The sequence below is a fragment of the Nomia melanderi genome, chromosome 1 (genome assembly GCF_051020985.1).
Source record: "Nomia melanderi isolate GNS246 chromosome 1, iyNomMela1, whole genome shotgun sequence".
Classification (NCBI taxonomy): Eukaryota; Metazoa; Arthropoda; class Insecta; order Hymenoptera; family Halictidae; genus Nomia; species Nomia melanderi.
The window spans coordinates 742,759-757,633 of record NC_134999.1 but is presented as its reverse complement, the minus strand read 5'-3'; the positions used below and the strand labels follow the sequence as shown (position 1 = coordinate 757,633).

The 14,875-nt window shown below is 34.2% G+C and overlaps 1 protein-coding gene across 6 annotated transcripts in view; it reads right to left on the bottom strand.

Moving 5' to 3' along the window:
- The window catches only part of LOC116433710 (facilitated trehalose transporter Tret1), a 38,968-nt gene extending 25,972 nt beyond the window's left edge, over positions 1–12,996 (bottom strand). The window contains exons 1-2 of one of the 6 annotated variants that reach the window (XM_031992392.2): positions 7,941–8,093; positions 6,286–6,598 (exon numbers count right to left, since the gene is read on the bottom strand). The gene's annotated coding sequence lies outside the window, so the exon portion shown is untranslated. Of the gene's footprint in view, positions 1–6,285; positions 6,599–7,940; positions 8,169–12,819 lie in introns of those variants that run through there. The other 5 variants (XM_031992474.2, XM_031992641.2, XM_031992153.2 and 2 more) reach the window with 5 other exon arrangements.
- Positions 12,997–14,875: the final 1,879 nt, after the last annotated feature.

Below are 14,875 nucleotides of genomic sequence, written 5' to 3'. Positions count from 1 at the left end.
ATGTGCAGTTTTTATAATCAAACTGAAAAAGTGTCAAAATAATAATTATTTTAATATACATTCCAATCAAAATGTTTTTAATTACAAGTAATAATTTTAAGCGACCGAGACTATTTACTGTCGGTATTCAAGAGGGAAATTTATTATGGTTATTTATTCTAAAATTTATTTCGGTCACTCATAGGAATTATCGATCAGAGAAATTATATTTTAGTTTAGTTATCACGCAACGAGATGTGCAAGTGAGTAAATATATAATACCTAAACAAGGCACTCTAACGTTTACCTTCACATATGTATTTCTTTCCTTGAAGACAACAAAGGTATATAGATACGTACTATTTTCATGCGAATTTGGAGAATTTTATTCCATTGGCCGCATAAAGTATAAAACGATACTTCATACAAATATAAACAATCAAAATAATCTTTTTCTTATAAATAACTGCTACAGGGGATTGAAATCATCCGTTGGTAACTGTTATATGCCAGGAAAATGTTCAATCACTTGCAACTGTTATTTGTAAGAAAAATATATCTATTTTTCTAATCGTGTAGTTTTTTGACAAATTTTCTTTACATTTTGTGTTTATTTAGCCACAATTTCAATAGTAAACGAGTTTCAGTAACTGATCTTTTTCGTAAAAATGTTTGCGGTAACTGTTACTTTCGGTCCCCGATTTGTAGCAATCGAATCAATTACTATTTCTACTATTCGAAGTGCCATCACAACAGAACAATTCTCATTAAATATTGCTACTACTAACTGATTAACTCTATTCTATAAAATTGCTATAAAAAGCCATTAAAGTTTTCATCACTATTCTGAACATTCCTTCTAAACATAACTCCAATTTCCTACTGTTGAGTCTTCATAACTTATCTGAATGACTCGTGGTGTAATATTATGAAACATCGAGTATGAATTTCCTTGATCTTATCTACCTTTACACTATCTACAGAACCTACACGACATTGTCGCCACTTTTCGAACCCATCTTGTACCTACATCATTGATCTTCTTATTACACACTTCACAGATATAAAAATAATCTGATTTTACACTTAGATTAATTATTTCATTTGCGTAATCTGAGTAGAAATTGTATTATCGTTGTATTTCACCTTTCAAGCATCTTCTCCAGACTTGATGAACATTTTTTCTTCCCTTTCATTTCCAAAAATTAAATTAATTTATTTTATAAAAAAAATTCTAATACAGGGTGCAAATTTTATTCGATAAATAATTTCGAACCCCTCCCTTGATTGTGAGTGTCAGAGCGTACCAGCTTAAATTCATGTACCGTGCTATCTCGCTTAAAAACATGAAGCCATGAATTCCGGAACTGCACAACTCCACTTTTTCGTACTATATGAGACCATCTAATGGCATTTAGAACAGCGTAAAAATTTAACTCTTTACATGCTTCTTAAAAACAATGACATTGGAAACAACACAAGTCCAGTGACGTGTTCGGTTTTGGAACTTATTGACAAAAAATCATAAAATCATTTGTTACATGACTAACCTACCGATACCTTAGATATTGTATCGCCCCGCGACAAACACGACAAATCATCCTGCGAAAAACATCCTGACTCATAGATTCCAAATTCCTAACCAGCTAGCTTCCCGTACCCGATTACTCATCTTGCCCCTTTTGCACTCTACCCTTATGCCGACCATTTCCAGTAGTATATATATTACCATTTTTAACCAGCGAGACAGTTCTCTGTAGTTCGTACTTGCGTGCGGAACTTACCGCTTACGAATAAAAACCGTCGAGCCTCTCTAACAAGTTGCGTTTAAATTCCTCAATCCGGAATCCAACACATTGAATATAAACAAAATATTAGGAATGTAAGCATGACAGTAAGTAAATTAATTAGACAGTCGTTTCAATTTGAAGGAAGAGCTACTAATTTTAATATTCACGGAATGAAATCAGCTTACAATAGCGAAATTACCCTAAAACCTGAAAAATGTCAAAATATAAAAAAGTATTTGTCATCAATAAACCTGAATCATCGTTCATGCTTTGAGAATTTATTATAAAAATGAAAATCTATGCGGAAAACTAAAAATTATGATTCCCATTGCCAGATGCGGAATAGCGAATAAACATTTCTATTTATGAAATGCAATTTGTTCATTGTAATCGAAATTTTTCCTAAATTCGTTAGCAACATGTATAATACAATAGTTTCTTCAATCCTTTCCAAAACAGCACAAGTCCACGATGTTTCAAGGCTTTTTACACAAAAGCCAGTTATCTAATATCATTAAAAATATGTACACAATGGAAGTATACTTGTAATCAATATGCACAGCAAAAATAACCAAGATTGATATTAAATTAAAAAAAATATAGAAGTATGGTGAAGGTAAAAATGCAGCAAAGAAGCAGTACGTGGAAAATGTTTTATTTGCTAGTTGCGCGACGTTTAGATTTACACCGAGTCGTCCAGCGTGGACCCGTCCTTTTACGCGCTTTTTGGGTTCTACGCTAGAGACATTTGACGATCGATGAACGGTCGATTTTCATCGTGGGCTGCGTGGCCAGCCACGAATGTAGCGCCACAGAAGAAAGGTTGATTTTCCCGGAATTACAGTTACTGGACTTGTACTGTTTTGGAATTCATGGTTTCGTATACAATGCGTTACCGATATGGTCCCAGCGCCGGCGGTTCAAAAGTGCAGAAGGGCAAGGGGATTCGGCCACACGCCTATCTCAGCTCGCGGCTCAGTCAGTAACAAAGACGTGCCGAAACTAATTCCGCCATTACTATCAGGCCGAGCGACGCGAGTGGACGTCTCACTGTATTTTTACTCATTTCTTAGATGCATTTAAACTCTTTTGGTCACTCTAGACCGTTCAAGGTAAATGCAATTTTTTTTTTAAATAGAACTACGTATTCTCAGTCAAGTCAATTTATTGTATTTTTTAAGGTAAACAACTTGAAACAGCTTACTAAATTTCCCACATCGTACCGAACAACTCTTATCTGAAACATTTTCTCGTATCTCCAATAATTACGGAAATATTCGAGTGTAGAGGAATAAAACGGACATACTATGTACATATATACATCTAACGTATGTATGTATCAGAAGAAATTGTTCAGAATCACGTCCCCGGTAACATATTTCTAGGTCATTGAAATCGGTGAGGAAGCTTCCTTTGTAAATAATTATCGAATAAAATATTGTGATTGTCATAATCCTCATTTCAAATGTATCGTATGGAACACATAAGGGGTTAAAAATGTTATATAAATCAGAACTTGGGTGTTCGATCACAGGTCCAGCATTCTTTATGCTTCTAAAGTTTAAACGCACCTTTTTCTAATACAGTGTGTAACAAAAAGATGGATATACTCATATGTTTGATCATAACTCCGAAAATGCTCAATCGATTCGGCTAAAACTGGTTCCCGTAAATTTCATACTAACTGAAAAAATATTAAAGCTCAAGGTCATTTAAAAGTCATATCATACATATACTGAATGTATTTTTGCATAAGCTATACGATGGAATAAAAGTAATACACGGTTCCCACACAAAAAATGTCGAAGATCTAGAAAAAAACATTAAAAATTTTTGTAAAAATAGTTCTTCCATTCAATTCGTCTCTTGAAATAGTTTAAATTACGTCTACCTCAGTAATAATGTCCGTATTATCGTTAATACAGAAAATATTCAAGTGGCTTGGTTTTCGCAAAACACCCTGTATATGAAAAATGGAGCACGCACATAACTGGAACCGTCACGAAACAAGTTTGAGATCAAAGTTCAATGGTTTAAAGGAAGAATATGGTTTGTGTGATTAGTCTTTTAATAGAAAGACGAGTAGAGGTCATGTAAAGGTCAAATTTTTTTCTTTTTCAATAAAATTATATATTCTTTATTGTATAATAATAATATTATATTAAATTAGTATCAAGTCATTGGTTTAGGAGGTATTTCACTTTGGATTATTCAAAGTGACACAATTGAATCACTACCCACTACGAATGAACTCTGCATAGAAGCACGTAGTGAATTATTCGATTCTTTCTTATAATGTGAGTTTTGGAAAATTTCAATATCTTCAAATTATTAAATGAGTTACCGCAGTCGACCAATTCTGCTGCCTTAAATAATTGAAGGTAAAACATCTCGTAAATCAGTGATTTTTTTAATACGGATAAGTCAATACTTGTTTATAGAACATTACAAGATCAACCGAATTGTACAATAAAAACTATACGATTCCATTTAAAAATACAAACTTGACCTTCAAATGACTTTTACGTGTTCTCCTACTAAAAGATTAATTACACTAAATCATGTCCCACATTTAACTAATAAAGTTTTTTTCGCAACATTTTTCACTGTAATAATTATGTACTTATGCAATAATTGAAGTAATTCCAGTTGCATGTCCCACCCTGTACATATGTATATATCAGCAACGGAAAATGTTATTATTAAGTATGTTCAAAACATTGAATTACTATACAGTGAAAATTAACTGTATAATGTATGTACATAATACGACAACGAAATAAAATATTTTTTAATTTTCTGAATCGATCACATAACGATAGGAGAAATTCTGGGTGAAACTATCTGCAATTATTATCTTGTGAACTACAAATTATGCATTATCAAAATGTATAAGTGAGTTTATTACTAAATGAATGAACTGTCTGAAGAAATCTCCTTCAGTGTTTCCTGTTAACTAAAAGTGCGTTTTGCTAACGTGATTGAAAAACTTAAATTTTATTCAAAAAGATATTGCGATTTCATAAACTCTCTATTTCTTACGCACAATCGAAAGTGTTAAATTGTAAAATGAAAAAGTTTTATACCTGTAGTGGATGACTACTTTGTGCAAATTGAAGCAAAATCTCGTGCTTTATGTAATTTTCACGCGGAATTACATATTTTCACATGAATTTAGATCAGAGAACAAGACGATGAATACAGTGAGAACAAAAACGCAAATTTTACGACTGTTAAACATTTAAATCCAATTCAATTATCATAAAATTTGGTGAAGCTGTCGATGTACTGCGCCCGTACTGATTTTGATGGTTTTGAAATATGTTATTGGGGGCATGATTTTGAACAACTTTTACCTACACATGTTAATGATGATTGGCTTTAGTTTCTGGGATAATTGCGAAAAATTTTTACTACCACCACATTCTATGTGGAATTCTATATTTACAAGCCCGTACATGGGAAAGCCACAGGCCGCACGTTCATCAGTTCGATGGCAGCTTAGATCAATCAGCTTTCAATTTTTTCGAGTTCCAGGTATGTACTGGTATTTACTCTCCTCGACAAAAGTTCCATCAGCTCCAGTCACAATGAGCGATGGTAATTTCGGACACTGTTGCGTACAATATACAGAAATATGTTTCATTTTGATAATAGGGATTGGTATTAGCGGGGCTAGTTTTTTCTAATTGTAAATAAGAGTGCAAGGGAGTTTGAGATTTTCGTAAGTTATCTTTCCTAATTTAGATCTCTATTATATGAGTAAAACTCGTTTCCATACAGCAATGCCCGCAGCTAGTTTTTCATGTATCGACACCCTCTGATTTCAATGTCTTTTTAATAATGTTGTCAGGAGCATGGTTTTGGACAAATTTTACTTTACACGTGATCTACGGAAAGCTCTAATTTTCGAAATAATCGCGAAAAACCTCCGTTACGGCACACTGAATTGTACATCCATGAGCATAACTGTGAGACTGCCACATGCATATTCGTAGCACCGACCATAGGTTTAAAAGTGCACAGGGCAAGGAAACTCTTCCACTCGCGATGTTCGAGCCGCCTCAATCTTCCATGCATCGTCGTTATTGACGCGCGGCAATAACAAAGGAAAGAAACGAGACCGAATGCGACGAAGTGAGATGGAATTGTAAAGCAAATTGTTTCGGGCACAAGGTATAGGACACTCAAATTGAAAAGATCTTCGAGACCCAGATCGTGCCGAGCTCTTGGGACTGTTGTACTCATCACACACTCGCACACTCCTAAGAAAGAATCCGCGACTTTCCGAAATTCTACTACTACCACTGCGGTTCTAGAAAAGCCGCAGGCGATAGATAAGATCCGGTTGAAAAGTAACTCTACAGTTTTTGAGCGTGTTTAGAGTCGCGTGCTCGCCACTTCGGTGGCGAGGTTACACCGATGAGCCATCGATCTTCACGGATTTCACAAATTCTCCCCGATAAAAGTTCTAATCGTTTCGTACATTTTACATATAGAAATGAGTGTTACTTACGTAATACACATTGTGGAGTGAGGCTAATTTTTTCACGAAGTGCAAGCGGATTGGCAGAGTCCACACTTTCACCTTATAATTCTTGGACTGAATCTTTTGTGGAGGAGAGTATCTACGTAAAATCCAAGAAGATCGAAGGCCGGAGCGATGAATGTACGTACGGCTACGCTTGTAGCTATCTCACAGCATGCTCTTGTATATGCAATTCAATGTAGTGGTAGCGAAAGTTTTTCGCAATCATTTCGGAAAGTGTTGTCTAGATAAGAATCTAGCTATCTAGATAAGGTAAGAAAAAAGCTGCCCAGAATCATGCCTTTAACAACATATTAAAAAGTCATTAAAATCAAACGCTGCTCGTATGTAGGGTAGGGTTTCTCTTCCAAGAATTGACTCCAACATAATTCTACAGAATGAAAGAATTGACATAACAAACAGAAGCGAGATGGACACGATTCATCAGTGACGTGACGCACTATGGGCTGCTTGCCTTTCAATTGAGGTAAACAACATTTTCTGAATAAAATCGTGTATATGGTTTATTTAATATAATTCAGTGTTGTTTTTGGTATTACTGGGAAGAACAAAGTCTGGTCTTTGATAAAGAACAAAAATTGAGTGCTAGTAACCGCAACTGTGGTAGTTACTGGAATTTCCATTTGATATTTGTAAATAAAAATTGCCGTAGCTGCTTCAGCAGCAGATAGTAGCAGCTAATTTTTATTGTTTATTAGAAATTGGGCATTACCTTTTTCAGTGATGCTGGTCAGAACACTGAACACTACTAAACTAGTTCTTGAAATAATGACTAAAGATCAAAAATGCTAAATAACAGATAATTAAAAAAATATTTATCATATTGACCCATAATACGGTAAAATTCAAATACATACATAGGGTTACTAAGTAAATATACTAAATTGAAAAAGCAATAAAGTTGTAATTGATTATTTTTTTTTTTACTCTTTTTGAGGTTATCTTCTTTAAAACTGTGTAGTCACGTTGATAATTAAATACGGAACCAGTACGTACCCCATTGTGACGCCAATATTTATTTAACTATATGTATACTTTTTCTCGAATTGCATTTAAGGGAAGGGGGTAAGTAGCTCATAATGCGATAATCGAAACTCGATAATTCAAAGCTTATACCGCAACTGAACGAAAATAAACGTGTAAAAAAGAAAATTTTATTTTCAGTTATTTCCACCTTACCTTTAAAGAAGTAACACCAATAGATTTTTGAAAATATTCTGATTAAAATGAACCCAAACACGATGTAAATCGGACTAATGTTTCGATCTAATGTAAGTAACGAAATTAATAAAAGTTCGTTTCTTTCAAACCTGTGGAACTAGACTGATTTACATCGTGTTTGGAATCATTTTAATCAGAAGAATTTCTACATTTCCCTGGCACTGCTTTCAAGACGGTAAGACTAACAATACTAAAAGTGATATTTTCATTACTGCAGGTTTATGTTTTAGATTTCGCTTCTCCTCAGTTGTGTATACCAATTCGCTGAGTTCGTTGTGTTCCAGCCAATTTCTGGCAGAACCACACTACCCTACTCGCGAGAATTTTAATGCTACATCCCGAAATTGAACAGTTTAACGAGTACCACGGTATTGCCACTCGTGTATTATATTTTCACATACCGGAGGTTTACAAAAGCCGCCACCAAAGCAGCCATTGAAGCTACAATTAAATCCATAACACTTATTCACCTCAGATTCAACGTAACTGCCAGGACAGTGTATTAATAATAACTGTGTCTAAAGAAAATTTAATTTCCTTATAAAGTCTGCTAGTTTTCCAACTTTGATAAGATAGATTCGTACGATTGAGCTTTATATCGCATGTATCGTCCTGGTTGCAGTAATCAGTAATCAGTAATATAGTATCTATAACTTTTTTAACGTAATCTTACTCACTAGTGCAGCATATGAAGGTCATGTCTATTATATTATCGTCACAATTATCAGTTTTCTTTTATGTCACTAATCTTTTTATATTAACAATTTATATTTATCATGGTATGGTTCATGAATCATATCATTTGTGACGTCAACCGAATGTTTCCATTTTAATTATTGTTTCATAGTATATATGTACATTTACTTATTCGAAATGATTTTCATTTTTCTATGTTTTCTATGTTTTCTATGTTTTCTATGTAGTTCAAATAGTATTAATTGATTCATTATTTTTATTGAAGGTAATCTGAGTTATCTATAAAACAGTATTTGCATGGGTCTACAGCTATCTAACATTGAAGTTCTTTTTCATTTTAATTTATTGAAACATTTACAATCGATTCTCGTAGATAATATACATACACTATTCTAAGAGAGGTTACTTACAGTCAACATTGGAGCCATTTTTTAAAAGTGGTATAAATCCAACCCACTTTTCATGGAAATCTAACAGAAATGCACACAAAGTATGCTCATCTACCCCGTTTTAAACTTTGATCATCATTTACAAACATTTAATGATACGAAAAATTCAAAATTTTTGCAGCTACATATTCGGGCAAGTCTCCTCTATTTTCTGCGACAAATTTTAACTGCCTATCGTTTTTAGTTTTCACCTAACACTCGGTTCTCTGAAAAATTCGACCGTTTTTACAAAAACTCAGTTTTTGATTTGTCGAGTAGATCGGCGATTAAGAGATTTGACTAATTAGATTATTGCCGCTATCTAGACCCGGATCTTATTTTAATTTTGTTAGTTACATTAAGTCGGTAAAACTAGATAAGTAAAACTAAATACCACAGAGTGAAATACAACGATAGGGTATGAATATGGGCGTCAACTTGTTATTTCTATCTCACTTTGATAAGTTACCAAACGTCGTTTAACGTTTAAACGTGGAGGAGAGTACATAGCAAGCAATGAGTGCTATATTATGAGTCTAAGCGTGTGACACGAGCCTATCCACTAACCAAGTCCATTTCTCCCGCTCCGAAGACAGCTGCCCGTGGCTTTGCCCGCCCCTCTGACCACGGTCACGCCGGTACTGATTGTAGCCCGCGAGAAGGCCTGCTGTAGTAAAAGTTGTTCACGATTATCTTGGAAACTAAATGAAAGCGACATTTTTGCCAAAGGGAAAAGCCGTTCAAAGTATGCATTCCTATAACATTTGTCGATCTTATGCAAATGAGCGATGTTGGCGTCTTGCGCTACTATTACTCTAATAAATACCCAAAATTAATATTTCATACTTGGGATTTCCTCTCCCTCTTTTCTATTTCTTTAAAATTCCATATCAATTAGTGAAAGGTGGTCAGTTGCTTTCCTGAAAGTAATCAGATACATAGTTATAGTTACATTGCGCCTTTCACGCTTGGCCGACTACCCACAAGCTAAAAGTGCAGAGATGTCAGAGGAATCAGTCGACACGGTCTACTTCGATACTTCCAGGAAACAGTAGTCGAGCCTTCGTGTCCCCGGATTCGGTAAATATAATAAGTCGTCGCCACGCGGAAACTAAATCAATGCCAATGATCGTTACATCTCACTTTGTTGCAATTCAATCTCCCTTCCTTCCTCTGTTATTGCCGCGCGCGCCATCAATGATAATACATCGAATGCCTAGGTGGTCCGAGCATCGTGAGTGTAAGAGTCCCTTTGTCCCTATGCACTTTTAAATCTTACGCCGGCGCTACGCTCAGAATAGGCCCTAAGTACTATTCGCCTGTCACGTTGTTGCTGCCGATTTAAGGCTTAATGTGCACAGGGGCAAGACGAGACGTCCACTCGCGACGCTCGGCCTGATACTTATGACGGCTCAGTTTCTGCACATCTTTGTCATCGGTCGTCTGATTTCTTCGTCCCAAGGCTCGGTCAGGAATAGAGACGTGGAGAGTAGGCGTCTCGAAAGTATGAAATTCGGATCACAAGCAGCAAAATGATGCTTTTTTAGCAAGATAATGCCGCTGTCCCCACCGCAAAATCAATAAAACAGTTATTCGATTAAAGAAATATGACTGTTCAAAAGAGGTTTACGTACTAGATAGACAACAATATAATAACGTCAATGAATTAAAAAGTGAAGTTATTGGAAATTAGAACGCTTTTAATAAAAAAATTATATAAAACTATTCTGAATCAATTCCTAGATATTATACAATGACCGGGAGATTCTTCTGTATATTAACATTTTATTTAACCCTTTGCACTCGAGAGGTGACTCCCAATCACCACTTGATTTCATACAGTAAAACTATAAAATTTGATATTTGATATTATACTTTGTATAATGCATCAATTTGAGAAATATTGAAATAAAATAACTTTGTTCCTCAATGTACGTGCGATTTCTCTTCAAGTTAGTTTCAAAAAATGTCGTCTTTATCTCATCAGAAAATGTTAAAATATTTCTAATGAAAAACTTCCGAGTGCAAATGGTTAATACAATATTATTGCAAAAGAATCGTAATGTCATATCATTTTGTTCCACTAAGATTAGCACATGTTAATATTTTTTCTTATCTCTCCCTTGTTGTGCATCAGGCAAATTTAAGATAATTCAAAATATTTGTATCTGCGGTATTTCCCGTCTTTAGCTACTGATGGCGCATCCAATATTATATACGATAATGTATTTTAACGTAGTCTATCAAAAGAGTAATCAGGCTGATATTGTTTTTTACGAAAGTCATTGTTACACAAAAAACTTTAATGTCATATGCTAGCCTACACTTACAAATAGTGAAAAGCATAAAGTCAACGAACATTATGCGACAGCATTTTGCGTCAAATATTAACACACTATCGGCGGGTAACATCATTAGCTTGACTCACACGTATAGCGGGCGATAATTAGTGAAGTATGAAAAAAGTGCACTTTTTAGAAAACATGTAATATCTTTACATCTAATAGTAGGATTTCAATGAAATTTGTAAAATAGGTATCACATAGTATTTTGAAGATGTAGATGAAATTTAAAAAAAAAATTCATTTAATGTATAACATGGACCAAACAATAACTGTTAATTTTTGAAAGTTTTAAAAGTTCATCTAGTAAGAGAAAAGCGTAATAATGTTTAGGATTATTTTATTATTCAGTTTCTTATATAGTAATTTTATTTACTTTGTAAGCACGAAACTTGCAGTGTCAAAATAGCACATTTCATAAAATTATTAGTTTTTCTTAAAAATTAATAAATTTAGGATTAAATACTGGTCAGGCTTTACGGAAAACAACCAAAAACATAATTCCTGCCTAAAAATTATTGACAATGAAAAAAAACAAGCATTGGTAAGTGTTTCACTGACACTTAGCGTACGTTCTGCATAAAAGGTATTAATGATACCTTACTACCGCCGATAAGCGCCAGTCTGTGGAAAAGGTATTAATACCCTTCCCGCCGATAGTGTGGTAAGACAGTCCAAACACTTAACAACAGATTGAAAAAGACATAGAAATTAAGTTTTTCTTGGACACAACTGTTTTTACACAAATACTTTTTAAACAGCCGAGAAAAACTAAAAGACGAATCTCACTTTAGACTGCCAGTTACTACATTTAATAATGATAAATTCAGAAATGTGCAGACATTCAACACTTTGCCTATAACAACTTTCTATTTGCTGGACACAGGGGACGAACCAAAATTAGTAGGTAATGTGAAGCTCTCAAGCTCTCTGAAATCTGCATTTCCTAAACAGAAAGTTAAAAGATTCTACTAGCTGATCGATAGAAAATCTAACTAACTCAAAACCGACTGGACATACGAAATCTAGTTATGAGGTACTGCTGATAATTTTAATATTAAGATTGTTCAACGTTTCTAATCCAAGATTTTACGATTTATCTGCGATACTCCTTGGTATGTTAAAAATGAGAGAATTCATCCGAATGTAAAGATAGAGTCCGTGAAAGTATGAATTTAAAATTTTAGTATGTAATCGTTATAACTCTCATTTAATTAATCAAATCTCTTAATCGCCGATCTACTCACCATATATAAACTCAATCGCAAGTTGGAAAGATATTATTCGTTTGATCTACCTGATAGTTTTAAGTAGTTTTTATTCATTAGCTTCATCATACATGTGTTCACACTAAAACAATTAGACATATGTATGTGTTCCGGCGTGGTTTATTTGGTTGAGACGCAGCTATTGGTGCGTAAAGATGTATGGCATGAACAATTATGATCGCTCATGTCTAAGTAACACAGTAATAAGTAAATTTTGGAAGCATTTTATTGCTAGCTGCAATTTGTACATCCGATGTAATAAATGACCAGCTGTCGAAGCTAACATATCATAAAAAAAACGGCAGTTCAACCACTTAAACCCCGAGCGCACGGCCACCGGCACCCTTGCAGGTCAGAAGGGACGACGTACACCCTACCTCCACTAAAAGTAATGTGGGCGTAGGTTAAAAAACTGTAATTAGCAACACCCCGAGCGTTTTAGCCTTCTGATTTGTCACTAAGGACACCGCCCTATATCGGTATTTTTATATATATAGAGAGACAGACATATAATCACAAGGTCATTACTAATCACGCTGTACTCACTGGACAACACCCACAGTTTGTATACAAATACACATTCTTTTCACTCAATATTCAACAAATACAGTCCACTTTCGAACGAGAAAAGGAGAAGCCTTTTTTCATCATCACAACTATTTCACACAAGGTTAATTCGACGTGTGAAAGTGTTACGCCACGTCCACTAATACTGCCTGGCCAGCGTGTACGAACAGTATGTTGACGTATGTAACCTCTCCTAGAAGTTACACGTTATGTCACCCCACCATGTCAACACAATTTACTGAAAATTATTTACAAGAAGTGATTGTAAATATTTCAATAAATTAAAAAGAAAAAGAACTTCGATGTTAGATAGTTGCATATCTACGCAAGTATTGTTTTATACATATTATGGTCCTTACCTTTTCATTAATGCTTTTTTTGACGTGCTTTTCCTTCAATTTCTGTCGAAGTTGACTTACTATTTAATTTTTCTTTGAAATATTTTCATTGTTCTGTGAAACAAGATATCAATTAACGAATATCACCAGAATTAGTTGACGTACAATTATTGTCATGGACAATATCGGGCAACTATGTACTTTCTGATTACTATTCGATGGTTATGTCAAAAGTATGAACTTTTTGTAAAAACACTTTTATAAAGTTTTAATAATAATGGAAATGTTTCAAGTTCAGAAGGATTTGGAGAATTCTACAGATACGTGAAAATATCAATGTTAGCACAAATGTATTGTCTTATTTTCTAGGAACAGATATGTTATATTTTATACTATGTTTCTAGAATTGTACTACGTAGAAATCATATCTGTAAGGTTGAAAGATAACTCAGATTATCTTCAATAAAAATAATAAATCAATTCTAATAAATAAATACACGTATGTACTGTAAAATAATAATTAAAATAAAAAAATACGGCTAACGTCACGATTCATGAATCGTATTTGTAAATAAATATAGATTATTAATATAAAAAAACAGTAACATAAAACAAAGCTGATAATTATGAAAATAATATAATATAGACGTAATCTTCACATGTCGTAGAAACTATAGGTATCACGACCATTACAACGCGATTTTATACGTGTATTCGATTTGATGACACAGGCTGTAAGCAAGTGACGATAAAAGTCATTCTGATTTTGAAAAGGGGGATTAAAATATTTTATTGCTGCATTGCTATTACTGTTTACTCTTTGCGAAGGTAAGTAGTTTGAAAAGGACAATGGATCGAAAATGAATAGTTTCCTTATAAATTACTGTTGAAGTTTTCATGGGAGAGTAAAGGGCGGCGATATCCAGCGTCCTTTCTTATTACACAAATATTGATTAATTGGAACAGCGAATGCAATGACTACCTTCTGCTATGGTGCAAAATGACAAAATATGACGGAATTTGATACAGGACGATGGGGTATTCGTTCGAATGGCACCGGAGGTCGATCGGATTAAAATTCCATCGAGTTGGAAGGGTATGAAGGATGGGCCTTAAATATAAAATTTTAACTTCGGATATTTATTAGTTTCCAAGATATTAATAGAAAACTTTCGACATAACGTATTGAATTGTGCCTCTAGGGACGTGACTAATGCACCGATCACCGCTGAATAGCCATCGTCCGTGAGTTGTTGAGTGAATAGTGATATCGGCATCACTATACATACGGTGCCCCACAAAAAGTCGGTTATCAGGTGAAATTACAAAAAGACCACTGCATCGCCGATTTTGATCATTTCTGAATACGTTGTAAAAATCGGTATTTGGAATAACTTTCTCCTATGATAAAAATATTGATCTCTTTTAGTTTCCGAGATAATCGCGAAGAACTGTTGCTACTACTGCATTGCATTCTATACATACGTATGTATATATAAATAAGCGCCGCTGAGAGACAGTCACAAGCATAATCGTCTAAAAGTGCTATGTATTTTGATAAAGTCTATTTCATTTGAAATTGGAAAAAATAATTTACCAACATCTCAAACTCTTTTAGTTTTCGTAAATCATTGCCGGATTCACATTAGAAGGATTTTTGACAATTATGATATAAAATCGTTAGCGAGGAGCGGCAG